At 38.3% G+C, this 25,666-nt stretch overlaps 1 pseudogene across 1 annotated transcript; it reads left to right on the forward strand.

The window, feature by feature from the left end:
• The first annotated feature begins 2,921 nt into the window (after positions 1 to 2,921).
• Positions 2,922 to 5,171, forward strand: LOC306664741 (transport and Golgi organization protein 1 homolog; annotated as a pseudogene). The gene is made up of 2 exons: positions 2,922 to 3,140; positions 3,222 to 5,171. The product of its transcript is annotated as a transport and Golgi organization protein 1 homolog (transcript).
• Positions 5,172 to 25,666: the final 20,495 nt, after the last annotated feature.

Here is a 25,666-nt window from a genome sequence, read left to right on the forward strand (position 1 = left end):
TTCCCCCCCAACTTGCTTTTCCTTTTTCCTCTCTAGTTTCCACATATGGGAGAATACATATGGCCCACATGCTTGACTTATTTCACTTCACATAGTGGTCTTCAGTTTCATTTGTTTTCTTGCAAATGCCATAATTTCATTCTTCCTTATGACTGATTAAAATATATATATATATAACATATCATATATAATACATATCAATCTTATTTTCTTTATCCATTTATCTATTGATGGACACCAAGGCTGGTTCCACAGTTTGGCTATTGAGAATTATGCTGCTATAAACATAGCTATGCATGTATCACTGCAGTAAGATGCGTTTAATTCTTCAGGGTAAATACTGAGGAGTGTATCACTGGGTCATATAGTGCTTCCAAGCCTAGTCTTCTGAAGAACCTCCGTACTGATTTCTACAGTGGTAGTTTTGAAATACATTTTTAACTTGTATAACATTAAGGGTTAGATAGGCAGGGCTATTATTCTCATTGGTTTACTATATGAAGAAATAAAAATTTAGAAAATTTAGCTACTTTCCAGAAAAAGCATAGCTCATATTGTCACAAATAGGACATTTCTTTCAGTTTTCAAATCCTCAGTCCTATACGCCTCTCCAGTCCATCGCCAAGCCTATCTGTGAGACAGATGGAACCATAACCTGAGGCATTGGCACTGTTACCGGCATCCGTTGTTCACTGAATTAATGGAAAACATCAAATAAGAAGGCCTAAGGTTTAGAGAAAGATTAGAAACAGGTGATATCCTTTGTGTTTCTCCTTTTTACTCCTGAAGCCCTATAGCAAGACTGATTCCAGTATTAAGAGTTTTAAAGGCAGTTCTCCTAGCTATGGATTATCAGCTACCCATTCTTTAATGTGGTTGGTCTTCTGGACTCTATGAGATCTTGCACGATTCAGCCAGATGTTCTTGATAGGTGGGCTATGTCAAATGACCAGAAGTAAGCACAAACACATTACATTAAGTTTTTTTTTGTTTGTTTTGTTGTTGTTAAAGAATATATAAGAAAATAAAGAAGTATCATTTGCTGCAGATTCCAGCCTCTGGGTAGGTAGAACGTTGCTCAGGAACTGGGCAGTCAATTCTAGTGGTCTGCCCTCATTGCTGCTGCATCAGCCCATGTCAAGGGTCCTATTCCAATGGCCACCATGTCCATGACCCATCCATTCTCCTTCTCCAACTGCTACCAAGAGATTCCTATCCCTGTGCCTGCCTACCTTACTCACAGCTTTGTACCTTCCATCCTCTGTATGCATATGGCTTTCTACTTATCACTGCCTTTTGCTCTATGTGTCCCAGGCAAATTCACTGAGGTTGAATCTGATTGGCTACTTTGATGATTAACATTCATATTATATAGATCTATTCTTCCAGGTCCTTTATTGCCCTTTACTGGCTCAGTCAGAGATACAAAGTCAACTGTCACAAGGAAGAAAAACCTTAAAAATTCTTCTCCAGTATAATTTAAAAAGTGGTGGAGAATATCTGGCTTATGTGTATATGTTTATGGAGCTTCCAGAAGAAAATAAACCAGGAGAGTAAAATAGTGGAGAGATCCTAATGCCTAGAAAGACATGATGTCCAACCTGTAGGTATTTTGGCCTGACCCATATAGAGCTGCCAAGAATTCATGGAGAAACAGCATAACTGAGAGAAATGAGAAGGTTCCACCACTTTCAAAAAAAGACAAAGCTGAAAGGCACAGTGGTGCACATCTGTAATCCCAGCAGCTCCAGAGGCTGAGGAAGGAGAATCACAAGTTCGAAGTCAGCCTCAGCAACTTAGTTAAGACCCTAAGCAACTCAGAAAGACCCTGTTTTTAAATAAAATACAAAAAAGGACTAGGGATGTGGCTTGGTGGTTAATTGCCCTGAGTTCAATCCTGGTACCAAAAAAAAAAAAAAAAAAGCAAAGCTAATGTTTTAGGTCAGAATAGAGAAAACAGTGCACTACATGGTCTTTGTATGAGTCACATGCAATAAATAGTGAAAAAGACATTAACTCATAGAAGCAGACATGGCTTAAACTCTTACCTGGACAGATTCCTATTTGGGCAATTTTGTGCAAACTTTAATTCATTTATCTTTGCACTGAGAATGGAATGTTTACTTTTCATATTAGTTGTGAGAGCAAATGAGATAATAAAGTGTCTAGCATATAGTAGATCCTCAATAATTGCTACTTGGTAGTCTGTGTTTCTATCATCAAGAATGAATTAATAGTTTCACCATTAAATACTCTCATGCTTTGTACCTGGTAAGTACTCAGTACATAAGGATAGGACCTTCCTTGACATTTTTATTTATTTGTATATATAAATGACTTCATTTTGAAAATTTTTCTCAAAAAAATTTCTGAGTGGGAGTATGTGTGAACATAGTACAATCTGTGGAGTCCTTTGAGGACAATAAAAATATATGGGGAAAGAAAAAAATCTGAAAGCACACATATTACCCACTTTTTAAAGCAAAGTATATTTTATTCCCAACCTGAAAGTAATATTTGTATGTAATAAATATATTTTTTAAAATGGAAGTATGAAAAGTGAAGAGATTCACTGAGAATTTATTCTACAAAAGAAAACCTAAGGGCCTGCGGCGGGGGAAGGCGAGGGACATTCCCAGTACCCACCCACTGCGCTGGGTCCTTTGGGAAGTAGGAAACGGTCTGAGTCCTGGGCGGTTCAGCAGGGAAGCATCATCTCAGCTCAGCTGTCCATACGCTATGGACTCAGTACCTGCCACCCTCCCTTCTGTCGCCGCTTCCCCGGGGGGCCCGGAGCTTCTGAGACCCCTGTCGGTGCTCTATGCAGCCTTCATAGGGAAGGAACCCCGCTGTGGCAGGCGGGTGGCTGAGTTCTGAGCGGAGTGGGTGCACTGACTGACGCGGGGTCGGAGAAATGGAGCATGTCAGGCCCCAGGCAGGACCGAACTGTATTGTTAAGCGAGGCCGGTGAGAGTGTACTGGAAGCTTTCCTCATTGCACTTTTTAACGGACTGCTTAGAGGTGACAAGCCCCTTGTTACGTTCCTAAATGCAGTTAACGTCACAATAGGCCTTGTCCCTATGGAGACCATTGGGAGATGGGGCCAAAATGAGAGTTATCTCCGATACTTGAAGAGGGCGGTGTAGAATAGTGGAGGGTAGGCTGGTGTTTAATAGGCTCCCTTTGAGCACACATTTAGAATTAGACATTGAATTTTATAGAAGGAAATCGAAGACAGGAGTAAATCACATGCTGAGCTCAGTGAGCAAATAAAATCATCTGAGAAGTCCCAGAAAGATTTAGAAGTAGCTCTTACTCACAAAGATGATAATATTAATGCTTTGACTAATTGTATTACACTGTTGAATTGGATAGAGTATGAATTGGAATCTGAGGGTCAAAATAAAGGAGCTGACTCAGATGAATTAGCCAATGGAGAAGTAGGAAGTGACCAGAGTGCAAAGGTGAAAAATCAAATCAAGCAGCTGATGGATGTCTCTCGGACACAAACTGCAATATCAGTAGTTGAAGAGGATCTAAAACTTTTACAACTTAAGCTAAGAGCCTCAATGTCCACAAAATGTAACCTAGAAGAACATGGAAAGAAATCAGAAGATGACTGCAATTCACTACAGTCTGCTAAAGCTGGGCTGGAAGAGGAGTGCAAAACTCTGAGGCAGAAAGTGGAGATTTAAAATGAACTGTACCAGCAGAAGGAGATGGCTCTGCAAAAGAAACTGAGTCAAGAAGAGTATGAGAGACAAGAAAGAGAAGAGCGGCTGTCAGCTGCAGATGAAAAGGCAGTTCGGGCTGCAGAGGAAGTTAAAACTTACAAGCAGAGAATTGAAGAAATGGGGGAAGAATTACAGAAAACAGAGCGCTTATTTAAAAACCAGATTGCTACTCATGAGAAGAAAGCTCATGATAACTGGCTCAAAGCTCATGCTGCAGAAAGAGCTATAGCTGAAGAGAAAAGGGAAGCTGCTAATTTGAGACACAAATTATTGGAAATGGACCCAAAAGATGGCAATGCAGATGAACCTGTGATTGTAAAAACCAATGCCCAGAAGACCAAATACACAAAACCCTCCTTGGAGAGGTCCACTGAGCCAGAATGGCTCTTTTGGCCCATCCCCTGTGAGTGGTGCAGAATGTTCCCCTCCACTGACAGCAGATCCAGCTGGCAGACCTCTCTCTGCTACTCTCAATCAAAGAAATATGGCTAGAAGTGAATATGGGTCAATAGATGGACCTTTACTTCATCCTTGATGGTCTTCTGAGGCATCTGGGAAACCCTTTGCCTCTGACCCAGGATGTGGTCCAGCTCCCATGAACAGCAGCTCCAGAAGCTCTTCTCCGGCTTCCAAGATGATGGATGAGGGCAAGGTTAATATAGCTACAAAAGGGCCTCCCCCTTTCCCAGGGGTATCTCTCATGGGCTCCCCTGTGGGAGGGCCTCTACCACCACCTGTTCAATATGGACCACCACTTCAGCTTGGTGGGCCTTTTGGGCCTCGGTCACTTCCTCCACCATTTGGTCCTGGTGTGCGTCCACCACTAGGCTTAAGAGAATATGCACCAGGTGTTCCACCTGGGAAAATGGGATCTGCCTCTTGACCCTTGGGAATTTTTACCAGGACCCACACCATTTAGACCTTTAGGTTCATTTGGTCCAAGAGAGTAGTACTTCATTCCTGGTACCCGATTACCACCCCCAACCCATGGTCCCCAAGACTACTCACCATCACCTGCTGCAAAAGACTTAACACCCTCAGACTCTAGAGATGAACCTCCATCTGCCTCTCAGAGCAGTAGCCAGGACTGTTCGCAGGCTTTAAAACAGCCTGTAACCATGACCTCTGACACCTAGTCAGAATGTGGACTGTGTGTGCACTCTTCATTGTGTTAAGGGATTACTGGCTTCAAAATCCAAAAGTTTTAAGGGTTTATTTTTAGAACTAAGCTGCCTTGGCAGTATGCATTTTTGAGCCAAAAAATTCAAAACTATCATTTCCCCCTCTAAATAATGATCACCTCTTAAGCTAAAATATCCTTCCAACTTTGAAATGTGCAATAAGGAATACCTGTGTTTTAGTTAATGTAGCATATATAATTGCTAAATGATTTAGAATGTCATAAAATATGAACATTTCCTGTGGAAATGCCGTAAGAACATGTATTTCCATTATTCTATTTTTAGTGTATTCTAGTTGATACAGAGCAATGGTGTTTATAGGCTTGATCTTTCTCTTTCTCAATATCTGGTCAAAGACTGTTATGCTAAAAATGTTTACTCAAAGATCATAAACTTATTTCCCTTCTTGCTGAAGTTCTTTGTAGTAATAGTTCATAAAAAATGTTTGTTAATATTCCAAAAAAAAAGAAAATCTAAGTATTTTATGTATACATCAGTTTTCCTTTACCTGAGCATACTTGTCTCTTTGCTTTACTAGTTTATTTATTGCATATACAGTTCCTTTAGTTATTACTTTTAAAATTATATCCTATCTTCCATGTGACAGAAACTCTCCATATAAAATCATATTTCATGTCTATATAACAACCCAGCAAGTTGATGTGCATTCATTTGTTCAACCCTTCTCTCTAGTCAATGGCAATTGGTTCATTTTTGTTGTTGTTTTTGTTGTTTTATTTTGTTTTGACTATTATAACCAATGTTGCAATTTTTTAAAAATCCAACTTAATAAAGAAGGGGGAATCCTTTCTTTTGCAAAAACATGGATGAGAAGGACATTTTTTAAATAAAATAAATCAGGCAGAGAAAGATAAATGTCACATGATCTTATTTATTTGGGGATTTGTAAAAAACATTGAACTCATAGAAATATAGATTAGAATGACAGTTGCCACAGGGAGTGGTGGAATTTGGGGAGATGTTGGTCAAAGGATGGAAAGATAAATAGCAAAGTGAGATGTGGTCGAACAATTTCAGTTAAACAGAAGGAATAAATTCAGGAGATCTCTTGTACAACACAATGACATTAGTTAATTACAATATATTGTGTCCTTGAAAATTGCCAAGGATAGATTGTCAGTATACCTACCACAAAAAGTAATAATTATGTGAAGTAGCACATGTGCCCATAAATTCAACTTACCATTCCATAATGTATACATATTTTAAAACATCATGTTGTACAAAATCAATATGTGGAATTTTTATTTGTTGTTTTAAAAATTAATTTAGAAAATCATTACATGCCTCCTTATCTATACCTCTGATTATGTCATTAAATCAGATTGTCGAATTGCTATATTCTTGGGATTCAGAGGGTACATTCTGCCACACATTTGACAACATTGATACTTTTTCATTGCTGTGACAATACCTGACAAAATGCTTGAGATAAATGACTTACAAGGAGGAAAGATTAATTTTGGTTCATGGTTTCAGAGGCTTATAAGTCCCTGGTTGCTTTGCCCTGTCATGTGGGGCCTGTGGTTTGGCAGAACATGCTGGTGGGGAGGACATGGTGGAGCAAAGCTGTTTACCTTGGTGTGACTAGGAAGAAAAAGAGAGAAAGGAAGAGGGCATAGGTCACAAAAGCCCCTCCCAGAGAATGCCCCCAGTGAATTTCCACTAGGCTCCCCCCCCAAGGGGTCCATCACCTCCTGAGAGGAGCACAGGCCGACACTCAAGCCTTTAACACATGAACCTTTGAGGAACTTGCCAGATCCAGACAATAACAATGGCCTGCTCTAATTATCTTTGCTGATTTTGTACTTCATATATTAAGTATCCTCATAGGAGCCCTGGGGTTATATACAGATGCAATGATTCCTCTCAGCTCCCCTGAAAAGTTTCCATTACTCCTTCTACCCAGTGAGAACACACAGAAAGGAAAAAAAAAAAAAAAAAAAAGTCTGTTCCTGCTTCCTTCAATGCCCATGAGATATCTCAGGAGAGTTCTCATGTGCTGAGACTTCTATTTAGCAATAAGAGGAAATGCCTCAAACTGCAGCTATTTTTCAGGAACATACAGGTTTGTAACAAATGACCCTCAACTTTCTTTAGTAAAGTTTTAAGTTTCAGGACTGGAATTCTCAGAAAGAAGAAATAAAATACCTTATGTCCAATACTCTCACCACTGGCTATGTCATAGCTCCTCAGTGGAACAAAAACACTCTGCTCCCGAAAGGAACAGAGAACTGAAACCAGAGCCTGCAGACCATAACAATGGTTAACAACAATCAAAAAGATGATAACAGCTAACGTGTGACTGCTCACGTGCGCAGACAGTTTTCTAAGTGCTTACAGATGCTCTCTCAGTGATCCTCAGAGAATGCCATCAGGTTTGTACACAAACCACTCTGTACACAAAGCTAAATCGATTTGTTTCAAAAAGTGAGACATGGAGAAAGAAAACCATCAAAAGAGAACTCATATTTTCTAAGCTCTAATAGGTTACCCGTGTTTCTATTAGTTATTGCTGCTATAACAAAATCCCATGGACTTGGTGCTTAAACCAACAAATTCTAGTACATTGTTTTACTAACAATTTTGAGGGTCAGATTCCAGTATAGGCCTCACTGGGCTAAAGTCAAGGTATAACCAGGGCTGCATCCCATTCTGGAGGCACCAGGGGAGAATGAATGTTTCTGAGACTTTTTAAGCTTCTAAGGCTACCTGAATTCCTTGTCAGAGTCCACGTTCTCCGTCTTCAGACTCAACTGTAGGGTTAGTCCTTATGTTGTAGCTCTCGGGATGCTTCTGCCGTCTTCTCATCTATCTCTTGCTATCATCATCATCATCACAGTTGAAAAATATTCTGCATTTTTAGACTTATGGGATTAGATTAACCCCACTGGATAAACCAGAAAAATCTTCCTAACCTAGTATGAATCACAACCGCAAGTTCTCGTTCCACATAGACTAACATATTCACTGGTTCCTAGGACTAGGGGTAAACATCTTTGGGCGCCATTATTCCAATAATCTATATTTGCTTTGTCATTTATTCCTTCCAGGAATTCCCTTAGGCAAGTGTATTATCTATTTTTATGTAACCAATAACCTCCAAATTATCCAGCATTTAGTTTCGGTTTCATCCCAGGGTCACGAATCTGACCAAGGCTTGTGTGCTCTGTTGCTACTTGTCTCACATAGCTACAACCAAGGTGTCTGCTTAAGCCACAGTTTCAGCTGAAGGCTTGCTGGGGATATATCTGCTTTTGAGCTCACTGTATGGTTATTCATGAGGTTCAGTTCCTCCGAGGCTGTTTGCTGATGGTCTCAGTTCCTTTAGATATTAGCAAGGGCTACCCTGTGTTCCTTTCCACAAGAGCCTCTCCTTATGGCAACTTTCTTTTTCAAAGTGAGTAAGCAAGAGTGAGAGAAGGTGTCAGTGAGATGGAAGTCTTTTATAAACTAATTTTGGAAGTGACCTCCCATCCTCTTGCCATATTCTGTTAGGTAAAAGTAAGACCGCAGGTCAGCAGGGCCAACCCACACACACAGAGAAGAAAACACATGAGAGAGTGCCCGTCATCAGGAAAGAACCACTGGGAGCCAATTTTGAAGCAACTCACCATCGTACTTGTATCACTACTGCCACATAACAAGTCACCATAAAACTCAGTGGCTTGAAACAAGATTATTCTTTCTTATCCATATGTATGGTGGTCAACTGGGGCAAAACTAAATATCTCAGGCTATAGGTTTCTCAGTGTTTGGTTCCTTGCTCTGGAGTAGGTACAGTTTTGCTTCACTGGGGCTCAGGAAAAGGAGACTGCAAAATCCTAGGAGAGTTTCCTCAACAATAACAGAATTACAAAAAGGAAAAAGACTCTGTGATAACTTTTCAGGCCAGGACTGAGACTGTTACACTGCCAACCCTCCCACCTACACACCATATTGTATGGAACAAAATACCTGAGCCCAAAGGAAAAGTGCAGGAAAGCACAGTTTGTCTCTAATGGGAGCAACTGCAAAGTCATAAGGCGAGGGAAGGTCCAGGATACAAGAAGAGGTGAAGAGTTAAGCCAATAATTCCTCTTCCCAATGTTATTACTCAAATTTTACCAATAAACAAATGGTGGTTCAGAGATACTAGCCCAAGGTCTTGGAATTCAAATTCAAATTTTTCCAACTTCAGAACTCATTGCCCATTGTTTCATACCAAAAAGCCCTAAGATACACTCTGAATGTTCTCCTTCCAAATAAGGAATCCACAAATTGGCATAAAAAAATTCCTTTTTGCAAACAGTTGTCACATTCCACTTTGCTCATTTACTTCCTGTTTCATTTTATCAGCTTAAATTCATAACATGGGCAGAGGCATGGAGATAAAATCGGCTCTGAAAATGAGAAAATGGATTTTCTTTCCATGCCTTTGCATTACAAATGGGCCCAGTCCAGGGCAATCCTAGCCGCACCTGGAACAGCGCTCCGGCCCCATGAATAATCCATGTTTCTTGTGCGCCTTCTGTGTGGTGCTGACTCAGCATCTGCTCTTCTTTCTGCAAAGCAAGGACTGCATTTAGGTCAGGTGAAGCCTAAGAATGCAACAACACTCAGAACATTCAGTTGATACTGAAGGCAGACAGGGACTTAAAAAATTCTAATTAGAATTTATCCAGACTGTAACGTAGCACTTCCCTGCTTAGAAAAATCCATCAACGTCAGGGGTAAATCCAGACACCTTTATGTGGCACATAGGAGACATGATGATTTGATGTTGCCTATTTGACCAGAACCTCGTCAGCCCGCTCTCTGACCTTCAACTTGACCCCTGTTTCCACCTTCCTCACCTTCAACCCCAGCTATGCCAAACCATTTAACTCAATTCATTTGCATTCATTGGTCCCTTCTCTCAGAAAGCTCTTCTTCCCTTTTGTTGCTAATCTAAATTGAATTCCATCTTTCAGAGGCAGCTCAGGGTCTCCTTTTAGAGAAAGTCTTTCCTAACCTCAGGTTTACCCTTCTGCTCAGCTCACTTAAAGTTAGGGTCTTCTTATTAGGAAACATTTGATGCTTCCACCATGGCCCTATCGATCTATATTATAATCCCTTCTTGCTTGTTGTCAGTCCTACAAACGTACTCTGAAACTAACAATACTGGCTATAAATGCAGTGTTCTTAGCTATTAAATGTGCCCAGTAGTTATTAAATGTATGCAGAAGAAAGGAATGAGAAGAGAAAGGAAGGAAAAAATAGGAAAAGAAAGAAGGAAGGGCAGAAGGACAGAAAGGAAGTAGGGAGAAAGGGAGGGAAGGGGGAAGGAAAAAGAGGGAAGAAAAAACACAGAGGTCATGTACGAGGAGATGTTTCATAAATTGCACACAATCTCATAACTATCAGAAGTCCTACTCATTTTTGCCTCGGGTATGCTAATGTACATGGCTTGCTATGTTCAGGGATTTTCCTTAAATCCTTCTGCCCAGAAACGCAGACCCACTAGCATTCTCTGTAAATGCAAGCACATGAACTTTTTAAAGAGTGGAGCCTCTTAGCCAGCTCCTCCATGTGCTTCAGTAGGATCAATAACCAATCCAGGTGACAAATTGATATTAAATACAGTTTGAAAAATGGCAAGAAAAAAAAAAGTTGAAGAGGATTAGCAGAGTCTCTCCAGAATTGTAGTCTCATAGAATGTTTAAGGATCTTGCTGTGATTCAGTGAATAAAAGGCATAAGAACTAAGAAGTTGGACAGATGGATTCAGAGATGATCAGCAATCTGTGGGGGCTGGGGGGAGACCCCTCTGGAAATAGAGTTCTCATGTCTGCTATAGAAATTGAACTCCCCAGTCAACATGAATGGGAATTTCCAGGTAATAGTTCCAAGTGCCAATTGCTGCTATTTTCACTTCAATACTATGACTGAGTATGATTACTTGATGGTTTTGAAGCCCCTTTACACTCTAATAATTATACTTTCTGAATTGCACCTGAGGTATTACCATACCTGATAAGGCTCTTAATTGATGTTTTAGTATAATTACTTGGAAAACATATCCTTGTAAAGAATAGTTTGAGTAGAAGACAGTCAAATACATTCTTGGGTTATTCTTTATAGTCACTATGATAAGTGCTTCTGTCTATTCCCTTCCTTTCATCCCCACATCAGAAAAAAAAAAAAAAAAGTCAACAACTTTATGGTTAAGGAGTTGCTAAAATTCTAGAAGCTTTGCCATCTAAAAATAAAATCCTTACCTCATTTTTTTTTTATATAAAATCACCACAGTGTGAACCTGGGAGGAAAGATACAACAGGTATGATTTAGGGTTGCCAAGCTCCTAATCCTTGCCCTGACTTTAAGGCAGTGTTTGAATTTGAGTAGAACTAGGAATGAATTTGAAGCAAGAAGGATGAGATTGAGTACAAATAACAATGCATCTAGAACCACTTATTAGCTGAAACTCTGAGACTCAGTCTTCATTTATAAACAGTCATTTCAAATTTTCATTCAAAAATAAATTATTTTCACTGGGCTATTCTTGAATCTAAGGAAATTTTGTGGAGAAAGAGCAAGGTAAAAAGTAAGCTACACTGCATTGTTGAGGGAATTATAGATTAATATTGTCACTATGGGTTAGAATACATTGAATAAACTATGATAAGAAGGCTAGTTACCTATTCATAGTCACACCTAATAAGTAGAGGATATAGTGATCTTTATGTTGACAGTATACATAGTTAACTATGACTAGGGTTTAGCTTCCTCTTAACTTCCCTCATCCCAGAAGACCCCCTGAGAATGGGACCACCATGTCTCCTTTGACTATGCCAGTGGTACTGTTTAAGTCAATTTTTTTGTTGTTTTGACTAAAAGATCTGTCAAGAGCAAATTTAGAGGAGGAAGTTTTATTTCAGGCTCACAGTTGCAGAGGTCTCAGTTCACAGATGACCAATCCACTGCTCTGTACCAGAGGTGAGGCAGAACATTATGGCCAAAGGGTAGGGTCAAGAAAAGCAGCTCAGGACTCGACAATCAGGAAACAGAGAGACACTAAGCTTGGTTCACCAGGGACAAAATACATTCCCTAAAAGCATACCCCCAGTGCCAGCCTCCTCCAACCAAACCATATCTGCTTATAGTTATCACCCAGTTAATCCACTTAAGTGGATTGATGTACTGAATAGGTTAAGGTTCTCATAACCCAATCATTTCACCTCTAACTTTCCTGCATTGTCTGTCACCTGAGCGTCTGGGGGGACTCCCATATCATAACAGGTTTGTTCCTCAAATGTATTCCCTAGACGGGATATTTATATGCGTGGTGACCTCTTAGCCCCATACCTCTTGCCAGTTGTCTACCTTTTGAGCTCCTTTACATGGTGCTGTGTGTACTACCATCATCCTTATTGTTGTCCTTAGACTGAACAGCCACATTTCTGTTCCCAGTCAGATAACCTTATCATCTCTTCTTGGCTTCATAGTTCACTTTGCTCCATAAAGTATTACACATTCGGAAAAGTCCATAAAGAAAAAAATGCCATTCTCTGTGACCAAATGAACCTCCCGCCTTTCAGGTTCACTTGTCTTACTCTGCCTCAAAACTTCAAGTTTCCAAGATAACATTTGAATAAGGCTACAGACTCTTCATCTTAATAGGTCAACTTACCTAAGAGTAAAATGTCCATCTCCACATTTTTTGTTGCCCCAGTCTCTGTAAGTAATTCCCTAGAGGTATTTCTCACTCTCACCTCTATTCCCATCATTCAGAGAAAGAGTATGCCTCTGTAGAAATATTTTATTTTTCATAAGACTCAAAACATTCTGCTTCTTACATGGAGTAAGGGAGGGGAGAAGTCTGTGCTGAGACCAGTTTTGATTTCACTTAGTAGTCTGGTGATTGAGTAGGACTCTATCCCCAGTTCTTGATAGTTTTATTTAAGATGTAAATAACTTGAATTTCTGACCTTAATTCATACTCTATTTGATAATTATGGCAATAGAAATAACCAATAATCATTTTATTACATTAGTGTTTCCATGAGTTTAAAATAGTTCCCTCAATCCATGGAGTCTTGGTTCCAGGATCCCCGGGGATACCAAAATCCATGGATGCAAAAGTCTTTTGTATAAAATTGTGTGGCATTTTCATATAACTTATACACCTCCTCTAATACACTTTAAATCATCTCTGAATCACTTATTATAGCTAACACAATATAAATGCTATATAAAATGTTGTTGTACTGTATTATTTAGGGAATAAAGCATGTACAAGAAAAAGTCTGATCCTATTGAGTACAGACCCACTGTTTTTCAGAAAAAGTTTACCACAGTTGGCTGAACCTGAGGCTGTGGTATCTGCAAATATAGAAGACCAACTGCACTGTGTTGCGGTCAGATCTCCCTTTCAGAAAATGCTCAGTGAGAACACTGTTGATTGGCAGTTTCTTGTTGCATACCTGAGAATGAGGTGTGATATTCACACAGAAGCCATACTTACTCTGAGCTTCAGTGACTGAGCATGGTAGGAGAGGTAGGAGACCCATCTTTAATGGGAAAGCTTTGATTGGCATCTTCCCATCAGCCTAGCCAAATTTTTTTTTTTTTTCTCAAAACTGTGCTGTGATGGGAGGTTCTTCCTCCCAGCTTTCTTTTCTCTTTCTCTCCCTCCACAGGTGTCAGTTTAAATTATAGTATGAGGGTTATTCCTGCCTACTTCTGCTTCCTCTCTTTTTATTGTTCATTAGCATTCCCCCCAATAAGTCTCTTATACATGCAATTGTGTACTTCTCAGAGAACCCACAATGACTGCCGAGCAGAACAGGAATCATTCAAAAAACTGAAGACCACCTGGGATTTTTCTATAAAATACATTTACATCCTGAGAAGAATAAGATATATACATATTTTAGAATTTGGTCTTAACAAATTTCTTGAAGCCTCTCCCTCAGCCTCTGAAAGAACACAGATCTTTAGAAAAGATTGAGTATGATCTCAAGGACTTCACGCACCTTCTGAACTACTGAGGATGGGCCTGTGGTCTACAAGTTAAGGTCAAATTCCTCGAAAGCCTTTCCAGATCCCCACTAAGCAGCCCTGGCCTACCTCTAGCCACACCAAGCTGCCTGTGATTTCATGGGAATGCCAGGCTCTTTCACACCTTCTGCCACTGCACCTGCTGCTCCCAATCCTGAAATTTCCACTTGTCTTCCCCTTTGCTCCAACTCATCCCAGCCATTGACCTGGAAAATTCCTACTCTTCTTCCAAGAGTCAGCTGTAACCATTTCACCACTGAAATCTCTTCCAAATCCCTGGCCCAAGCACAGTTCTTTATCTCCCTACCCAACTCCCTGTGCACAGCTCTGTTATAAATCAGCAATTGTTTCTTCACATGGCTTCTGAAACTGTGAGCTCTTGGAATAAAGAAGCTGTGCTTTACTTTTCTTGGGTCCCCAGAAGTTTAGACAGTGTCTGCCACAAGGTAGACACTCAATAATTGTTGTTGCTTTTAGTGAATAAATGGCCACACTGCACACTAGGCCTGGCCCCCTATGTGACCATGAGGGATTCACAAGGCAGTGCTGAGCCTCAGTGTTTTATTTCCATAGAGAAGAGATAGCAGTGTAACCACTACTTCTCTGAAAATGCCGTCACGTCACTAATATAACTAATACAAATGCAAGGGATGCAGTCACCCAAATCAGTAACCTGGGAGGAAATGTCAGCCCTTTTCCTCATACACCACTTCCAATCAAATACCTACCAACTTCTATGTGCACTTTGCCTTCTAAATATTTTCTCTATTCTTCCACTGATTATAGCATAGTTTAGGCCACCATAACCTCTTGGGTTATAACAAACTCAGGTTAGCAAATAACTCGTCTCTTGCCTCTGCCCTAAGCCCCTTCAACCCAATGCCTATACTCAAGTCACAAACATAACCATGTCACTCTGTCACTGAAAGTGCTTCATGACTCCTTGCTGCCTAGTAATGGCTACCATTTTTGAAAGCTTGGTACCTGCCTTGCAAATAAAATGTAAGGATAGGTATTATTAGTAGAGTAATTTGAAGCACAGAAGAGAAACAACAAGTAAGTTGCTAATATTTGAGCTGATTCCAAAGCTCTAAAAAGAGGTATATGACCCTATATGACTTTGTCACTACATAACTTGAAAGCCCCACCTTGTCCTAGTATCTTTGTCCATGCTATTTCTGTGGCCGAAATTCACCTTCTAAGCAAGCCCCCTTATCTTTTGTAATTCATCTGATCCCCAACAGGATTAATTCTGCTCAATTCTCCAACATACCTATTAAATGTACTTGTCATTGAATTTCCCATGACATATAGATAAATAGACATGCAGGTAGCTAAATAGGTAGGTGGGTAGGTAGGTATATAAATGTAAAATTCTAAGCCCTTCTCTTTTCCAAAGTACATAGAGTTATAATCATGATGGTGATAATAGTACTCATATACTATCCTGTTAATAATAATAAATTAGTCAAAAGACTGAATGACATAATCTAGAAATGTGCATGAGTTATTCCATTGGGATGAGCTTTAATCAGTGATATAAAATAAAGTGGGGAGGATCAAACATATAAACCCCCTCTCCTCATCTCTCTTTGAATGGTCTGAGGCCTGGGTTCTTTGTACATCCTTCCTGGGAATGTTTTGTGAGACCAAGTAGACCCACTAGTGATAGATCTGGGTCCCTTTTTGTGGCATTCGTGAAGCAATGGCTGATAGGTAGCACATCGCCTTGCCTTGGTTCCAAATTCACAGAATATAGAATATTCATTAAATCAAAAAGTGTCATCTCTCCTTTCCGGCAGGCACTTGCAGGATCACTTTCTACCCCCACTATTTTGCTCTTAGGGATGAAGAATATACCCACCAGGGAGCTCAAAAATGGTTCTACTGGAGCTGGATGGACGATAGTGTAGATGAAAGTTGCATTCCAAGCTATGAGGCAGCGTGCAACCAAATCAGCAGCGTGCAGCTTTTCAGTGAGGTGGGTGAAATAGAGATTTCACTAAAATTTAACATTACAGACTCAAAGTGACTCAGGGACTCAGAAATTTGGGCACAATAAACAAAGAAGAAAGAATACTTTGGGGGAATCCCAGTCTTGGGACAGACAAACCTGAGATCAAAAATGCTGCCTAGTATTAGCTGATCCAGAGGCTGCACCACACGTTGGTACTTGTAAAGATCTCTCTGTGTCTCAACTGGCCATGGAGACCAGAGCCAGGAGCCATGCTGGGGCAAGTGCACCACCACAGCAGCTGTGGGTCTCAGACAATGGGGGAAATAAAAAGTCACAAAATCCCAAATATCCCAGCAGATGCCTACTGAGTGACCTAGGCTGGGCAGATGGAACGCAAGTGTAACAGACATGAAATGGACTGTACCCAGTGGCGGTTGAGTTGGAAGGGTAAAATAAAGCCCAACTCAGCTCCCCATTGTGTCTGGCAGCTCATGGAATCAACTGGAGCACTCCAGGAGTCTGAGCAGGTGGGGTGAAGTAAGCCCAGGAAGTTTGTGTTCCTGGGCAGCACTGAATGTAGGATCAGTGTCCATCCGCCCACAGTTGGATTTCACCGGAGGTTCCTGAAAACCAGACCTACAGAAGAGATTGGCTACTGAAAGGGGCGGGTCAATCTAGTCTCTCCAAAGAAGGCCTGACCCAACAAAGCCCCTGAGGACAGGTTGGGCCTCAGCGCCACCTGCTGGAATTCCCCTCACACAACACTGCAGAAGTGGTACCCTAGGAATACATCAAACTGGCCCAAGTGAACAAGACACCTTCTGACAGTGCGTCGTCGTAACCCATCCCACACTGTACTGATGAGAAGGGAAGCTGAGTTTCATATCAAGCAGATTCAATCTTAGGCTTCTCCAACTGACAGCTCAGAGAGCAACACAAAAGCAGGAAGGAGTTAACAACTCCACCCCTTGCTCTCTATCAGTACATAAACCAAGAAGAACTGGAAAGAAAGAATATTGGACATGGACAGTAACCACCCAATCTGGTCAACTATTTTGACCACCTCACTAAAGAAGGTTTCAGTCTTTACTAAGATTTTTAAAATTTTTTTTTATTGTAAACAAATGGGATACATGTTGTTTCTCTGTTTGTACCTGGCGTAAAGGCATACCATTTGTGTAATCATAAATTTACATAGAGCAATGTTGTTTGATTCATTCTGTTATTTTTTCCCTTCCCCCCACCCCTCCCACCCCTCTTTACCCTCTATACAGTAGTTCCTTCCTCCATACTTGCCCCGAGAGAGTTAGGGTTAAGATTTTTAAATTTTATATTTTTATTGTTTTATCTTTTTAAATTCTTGTTTTATCTTTTTAAATTCTGTTTGTGTGTGTGTGTGTGTGTGTGTGTGTGTAAGAGAGAGAGAGAAAGAGAGAGAGAGAGAGAGAGATTGTATGTGCCTGCATGTGAATTCTGGCTGTGCTGTTTGGTTCAGGGTTGTAGATATGTACACTTACTTGTTTACTTTTCTCTCATTTTTACCATTTTATTTTTACTGTAACCATTTTTACTAGCATTGTCTTGTGAAGGTTTGGGGGGTTGGTTTGTATATTTTGGTTCGGTTTTGTATTATTTTCAATTTTTTATTTCTCTTGTTTCTGTTTTCCTCTTATCTTCTCCTACTCATGACCAAATACTATTGTTCCCTCTCCCTCTTTCCCAACAATACCTTGCTTCCTCTATTTTTATTGCCTTCTATATGAGCATTGCCTGCGCCATCTCTTCTGCATTATCTCTATTCACTTTTTGAAATTGTAGTCTTTTCTAACTTCCTAATACATTTCCTTTTCTCATGATTAGGTGTATTTCTACCATCTTTCAGAACACATTGGTTTATGTGTTCTCCGGTCCCCACCATTAATGTTAATACAATCATTACTGTTGTGGATGATGGAATTGACACCAACTGCTTACTTTAAAGCCAGATCTAATTCATGGTTATTAATTTTGCTGTTCACAATTGCTGAACCCACCATTCATTTTTATTGATGGCAATTAATATTGAAGATGTCATAGTAGGAAGGGGGTATTTACTTTAACACTATTTGTTATTTGTTGTTTGCAATGGTGGTTACTATTGTTTATTTCATCACATTCTGTGAGGTGCAGGGAATGTACAGGGATGCTAAAAGATCATAGGTTAGAGACTCTGTTGCTGAACCAAACATTCTGACATGACTCCAACTCAAAAAGTGAAGAGACAAAAGCTTCAAATGAATAGCAAGGACCCAAGGAGGAGCAATCAGAGAAGAAACTCAGGTGACACTCTTTGGTATCTACATATATATCAAAAACAAAGAGAAGTCCTAGAACAAATAAGATAATTACACACAAAAAGGCATGTACTAAAAAGAGGTAGAGGAATTCATCTCAAATGATGTGCAAGTCCAAGACTTGTGAAGCACAGGAAGTAGGCAAATAAATCCCTAACCCTATCCCAAACCTCCTGAAAGGATCCCACTGATAGTGTGTTGGATGAAAACCCAGAGAAAGATTATAAAAAGCTAATTAGTAAAATGTTCAATGAACTAAAAGAAGATTTAAGGAAGGAATTAAGAGAGTAACTACATGAGATGAAAGACCACTTTAATAAATAAAAAGAAATAGTGAAAAGAAAATAAGCAGAAATCCTAGAAATGACAATCAATCAAATTAAAAACTCTATTGAAGACATCAATAACAGATTAGAATGTGTATAAAATAGAACCTTAGCCCATGAAGACAGAACTTCAGGCATTGAAGATGGCTATATCATCTTGAATACACATAAGGCAACTAAGAGAAAAAATTATAGAACATAACAGAGAATACAAGAACTATGAGACAACTTTAAAAGACCAAACCTGATAATTATTGGAATAGAAGAGAACACAGAAATGCAAATTAAAGGTATAAAGAACATACTCAATTAGACAGTCACGGAAAACATTTCCTATATCAGAAATGAGATAGATATCCATACACGAGAGGCTTACAGAAACCTAAAAGGACCTAGTCAAATAAGAAGCTCACCAAAAAATATCAAAAAGTATTTACTTATTTTTAATAAGAAAAGAATATTAAAAACTTCAAAAGAGAAACATAAGATCACATTTGGAGTCAAACCAAGAAGGATCACTACTAATTTATCAGCTCACACCCTAAAATCGAGGAGAGCCTGGAATGAGATATTTCAAAACATAAAAGAAGACAACTGCCAGTCAAGGTAACTATACCTAGTAAAACTTAGTTTCAAATTCAAGGGGGAAACAAAAATTCTCCACTACAAGAATAAACTGAAAGAATTTATAAGAACCAAGCCAGCAGTCCAAAGAATACTCAAAGATAAACTGGATGAAGAGGAACTAAAAAAAGACTTCCCAAACATCACAGAGGAAATTCAATAGAAGAAAAGTCCACTAAATGAGAATTAATACAGAACAAAATATAACAAAAAAAAAAAGCAGGAAACCAAAAATATATCCATACTAACCCTGAAAGTTAATAGTTTCAACTCTCCAATCAAAAGACATAGACTAGCAGAATGTATCAAAATGCAAGATCTAACTACTTCCTATCTAGAAGAGACATATCTTATAGGCAAGACATTCACAGGCCAAACACTAGAGGATGTCAATAAGTATTCCATGTATATGGTACAAGGAAACAAGCAGGAGTAGCTATTCTCATACCTGACAAAGAAGATTTCAGTCAAAATTTAATCACAAGGAACAAAGAAGACCACTGCATCCTAGTAAAGGAAATAATCCAACAAGAAGACATAACAATAGTAAACATTTATGTCCCAAATGTCAACACACCCAATTACATGGGAAAAACCTTGATATTAAATATCACATAGACACCAATACAATAATACTAGGTGATTTCAATACACACTTATGAACAATAGATAGGTCATCAAAACATAAAAGCCATAAAGACATCTCCAACCTAAACACCACTATAAATCAAATGGACCTAATGGACATCTGCAGCATGTTTCAATTCAAAAGAGTTTAATTTACACTCTTCTCAGATGCTCATGGAAACTTTTTGCAAAACAGATAATAATATAGGCCAAAATCAAATCTTGGCAAGTACAAAAAAATCAATATAATTCCATGTATTCTATCAGATCATAATGGAATGAAATTAGAAATCAGCAGCAAGAGAAATAATGCAAACCTTATAATTACATGAAGATTGAAAAATACTCAAATGAATAATGAATCAAAGGAAAAGTGAGAATAGAAATCAAGACATTATTAAACAGGAATGAGTACAGAGATATAACATATCAATATATCTGGGACAGTATTAAAAACAGTAGTTCTAAAGAAAAATATATAGTACTGAGTGCATACATTAAAAAATTAAAGAGAACCCAAATAAATAATTTTATGCTTCATCTCAAGGCCTTAGAAAAAAAGAAAACACTAATACCTAAACCAGTAGAAGACAGGAAATAATTGAGATCAGAGCCAAAACTAATGAAACTGGGACTATGACAATACACAGGATCAACTGAATAAAGAATTGGTTCTTTGAAAATATAAATAACATTGTCAAACCCTTAACAAAACTAACCAAAAGAAAGACAGAAGATGCAAATCAGCAGGATCAGAGAGGTAAAGGAGGTATTACTTCAGACCCTTCTGAAATCCAGAGGACTATCAAAACCTATTTTGAAAATGTGTACTCTAATAAACTGGAAAATCTGGAAGACATTGACAAATTTCTAGACACAATTGAAAAAATATAGAAAACTTAAACTGACCAATATCAAGAATGAAATTGAAATAGCAATTAAAAATCTTCCAAAAGAGAAAAGCCCAAGACCTGATGGATCCTCAGCTGATTCTGCCAGAACTTTACAGATGAACTAACACCAGGCCTTCTCAAATATTTCATAAAAGTGAAAGGAATGGAACACTCCCAAATATTTTTATATGAAGCCAGTATAACCCTATTACAAAAACCAGACAAAGATGCATTGAGGAAACAAAACTATAGTCCAAGATCTCTGGTCAGCATAGATGCAAAATTTTCTTAATAAAATATTAGCAAACTGCATTCAAAATTACATCAAGAAGGTAATGTACACTATGATCAAGTGGGGTCCATCCAGGGATGCAAAGTTGGTTCAATATATACAAATCAATAAGTGCAATTCACCACTTAAATTATGAACAAAAATCAAATGATCATCTCAATAGATACAGAAAAGGTCTTTAATAAAATCCAATACCTATTCATATTAAAAATGCTGGAGAAGCTAGGTATCCAAGGAACTTACTTCAACATCATAAAAGCCATTTATGACATACCCATCATATTAAATGAAGAAAAAAAATAAAAGCATTTTCTCTAAATTCAGGAACAAGACAAGGCTGTCCATTCTCCCAACTCCTTAAAACTAGAGTGATCAGGCAAGAAAAGCAAATTAAAGAGATATAGACAGAAAAAGAAGAAAACAAACCATCTCTGGTGACAATAAAATTCTTTTTCTAGAAGACCCAAAAACCACCAGAAGACTTCAAGAGCTAATAAATGAATTTAGTAAAGAGCAAGATACAAGATGAACACCCAAAAATCAATAGCGTTCCTCTACTCCAACAGTAATCCAGCATAGGAAGAAATCTGGAAAAACATCCCATTCATAACATCAAAAAATAATTAAAAACTTGGTCATCAATCTAACCAATGAGATAAAAGAGCTTAAAATGAAAATTATAAAACACTGAAGAAGAGAAGGAAGAACACTCTAGAAGATGGAGAAACATCCCATGTTCTCTGATAGGTGGAATCAATATTGTCAAAATGGCCATAATATCAAAAGTAATATACAAATTCAGTGTAATCCCTATCAAAATACCAAGGACACATCTCACAGAATTAGAAAAAACAATTTTTAAATTCATTTAGAAGAATAACAGACCCAGAATAGCCAAAGCAATACTGAGCAAGGAAAACAAAGCAGGAGGTATCACAATACCTGATCTGAAATTATACTACAGAGCTGCAGTAATGAAAAAAAAAACATGATGTTGGCACCAACATAGACATGAAGACCAATGGAATAGAATAGAAGACACAGAGACAAACTCACATACCTATAGCCATGTGATATTTGACAAAGGTGCCAAAAATACACGTTGGAGAACCGAAAGCCTTTTTAAAAAATGGTACTACAAAAACTGCAACTGTACAAGTAGAAAAATGAAATTATACCTCCTCTCTCACCTTGCACATAGCTCATATCAAAATGGATCAAAATTTAGGAATTAGACCAGAAACTTGACAACTGCTAGGGTCAATACTGGTCACATAGGTACTGGCACTGACTTCCTAACAAGACTCCAAAGCACAGGAAATAAAACTAAGAATCAATCAGTGGGACACCATCACACTAAAAAGCATCTTCACAGCTATGGAAACAAGAGTGTGGAAAGAGAACCTACAGAGGGAGAGAACATCTTGGCCAGCTACCCCTCAGAGAGGGCATTAATATCCAGAATGTAAAAAGAACTCAAAAAACTTAAAAGCAAGAAGTAAAGAACAGAACGAATAAATGGGCAAACAGAACTAAAGCGAAACTTCTCAGAAGAAACACAAATTGCCAACGAATAAATGAGAAAAATGTCCCACATCTCTAGCAATCAGAGGAATGCAAATCAAAACTATACTAAAATTTTACCTCACTAGAGTCAGAATGGCAATGATCAAGAATACAAACAACAACAAATGCTGGCAAGGTTGCGGGAGGGAAGGTACAATTACACATTTTGGTGGGACTGCAGACTAGTAAAAACACTCTGGAAAGCAGTTTGAAGATTCCTAAAAATCCCAGTGACTAGGGAGGCTGAAGTAGGAGGACTGAGTTCAAAGCCAGCCTCAGCAAAAGCGAGGCCCACGCAACCCCTTCTCAAATACTGCCCTTCTACATGCTTTCTCTTTATAGTCTCTCTAGAGACAGTCAGCAAGTCCAAATGAGCACATCTAATGAGCAACCTGCGGTGAGTCATTGAAGTTTACTATGAACAACCAACCTGAGTGACACACATAACTTTGCTTCCCATCATTCCCTGCTTCATATTCTTTTCCTCTGATTTTGTTGCCCTGGTTTTCCACCTACTAGATAAATCCTGGACATTTATTTAATCTTGGCTCATATGCTATTGTCTTCAGAACTATGGATAAGGCAGATATGACAATAAGAATAATCATAAAACTTATTAAAATAGCAAAGCTTACATTTGTTGGGTCCTACTCTGTGCCTAGCACTATTTTAGATATTAAATACCATAGTTCATTGGTAGCAGGAGTCATGGCCTACTCATCTCTGTAGCTCCAGGGTATAGGCCAAAGCAGAGAAGATGGTACTGTCAGCAGATGTTTGAGAAGTAAAGCCTATCTCCATAAAATAGTTTTTAAGCTGACATTTGCAAAAACCTCCATCTTGACTTCATTACATTTCTCAAGACTAATTCCTGGTGAGAACTACCAAATAGCATTTTAAAATTTTTTTTTAATTTGTTTTAATTTAATACATGGCAGTAGAATGCACTTTGATACATCATATATAATGGAGTATCATTTCTCATGTTTCTGGCTATACATTATATAGAATCCCGCTGGTCATATAGTTAGTTATTTATGTACATAGGGAAATAATGTCTTAATCATTCTACTATCGTTCCCATACCCATACCCCCTTACCTCTGCAATTCCAATTAAAATTCCAATGACATTCTTCATAGAACTAGAAAAAGCAATCAGGAATTCATTTGGAAAAATAAAAAAACCAGAATAGCCAAGGCAATCCTTATCAAGAAGAATGAAGCAGGAAGAATCACAATATCAGACCTTAAACTATACTACAGAGCCATAGTAACAAGAATAGCATGGTATTAGCACCAAAACAGACATGTACACAAATGGTACAAAATAGAAGACTCAGAAACAAACCCACATAAATACAGTCATCTCATACTAGCAAAGGTGCCAAAAATATCCACTGGAGAAAAGATAGTCTATTCAATAAATGGTGCTGGGAAAATTGGAAATCCATTTGTAACAAAATAACCCCTATCTCTCACCCTGCATGAAACTCAACTCAAAGTGGATCATATACTTAGGCACTAAATCAACACCCTGCACCTAATAGAAAAAAAGTGGCAGAATTTTTCACATCTATTTTCTTGTTTAGTGCTCCAAATTATCTAGTAATATAGAATTATTATTTAAAATTTTATTATATTGGTGATAAAACTGAAACCATGGCATCTCAGAATTGACATTTATTCAACCCTGAGTTAGAAAACAATATTGAGTAAATTATTTAACATATCAGAACTTCTTAATGGAAAAGAATAGTGAATGGCATAACTTTCTTAAAGGACTATTGCCAGGAAAAGATACTGAAGAGATACAAAACATCCCTGGTAATGGGACAGATGAATCACATGACAGCTCTATTAATTCTCTGAGGAACTTAACATCTACAATAATTTTCATTCCTATCCACAATGTACAGGGGTTGCCTCTCCACTTCCTTCACCAACACTTGTACTCTCAATTATGATAATAGCCATCCTAATAGGTGTGAAATGATGTCTTATTGTGCTGTTCATTTGCAGTTCCCTGATGATTAGTAGTAAAGTTGAGTATTTTTTTCATGTAACCATTGGCCATTTGTATGTCTGTCTCCTTTTTTATTTATTTATTTTTTAATTTTATTTGTTCCAATTTGTCTCCTTTTGAGACATGTCTATTTGGGTCATTTTCCTGCTTTTAAATTCTTAATTAGGTTATGTGTTTTCTTGGAATTGAGTAGCTAACTCACTTATATATTTTGAAAATTCACCCCTTATCAGATGTATGATCTGAAAATATTTTCTCCCAATTCCTAAGTTGTCTCTTCATTCTGTTTTTGTTTCATTTGCTGTGCAGAAGATTTTTAGTTTGATATAATCCCATTTGTCTATTTTTATTTTGTTGCCTATTTGAGGGTTACATGTTTTTAAAAACCAATGCTCAGAACAATGTCATGGAGGGTTTTTCCCATGTTTTCTTCTAGTAGTTTTACAGTTCCAAGTCTTAAATTCAAGTCTTTATTTTGAGTTGATTATTGTGTATAGTATATAAAAAAGGTTCAATTCCAATCTTCAATGTGTAGATATTCAGCTTTCTCTGCACCATTTACTGAAGAAACTCTCATTTTCCATTGTGTGTTCTTGGAGCCTTTGTTAACAATCAGTTGACATAAATACATGGATACATGGGTTTATTTCTTGGTTCTCTATTCTGATCCATTGGTGCATGTGTCTGGGTTTTTGTTGTTGTTTGTTTGCTTGTTTATTTTGCTAGTACCTTGCTGTTTTTGCTATAGCTTTGTAATTTTCATTTGTTTGTTTGGTTGGCTTGGGGTTCGGTACTAGGGATTAAATCCTGGGTGATTAAATCCTGGGTGCTTAAACATCAAACCACATCCCCAGCCTTTTTTTTTTCTTTTTTTTTTTTTTTTTTTTTCTTTTTTTAAGTTGCTTAGGGCTTTGCTCAGTTGCTGCACTGGTTTCAAACTTGTGATCCTCCTGCCTCAGTTTCCTGAGTTACTGGGATTAAAGTTGTGCACTACTGCACCTGACTGTTATATATCTTAAAACCAGGTAGTTTGATGCCTCCAGCTTTGTTGTTTTAGCTCAAGACTTT

Source organism: Sciurus vulgaris, assembly GCF_902686455.1.
Source record: "Sciurus vulgaris genome assembly, chromosome: 1".
NCBI lineage: Eukaryota > Metazoa > Chordata > Mammalia > Rodentia > Sciuridae > Sciurus > Sciurus vulgaris.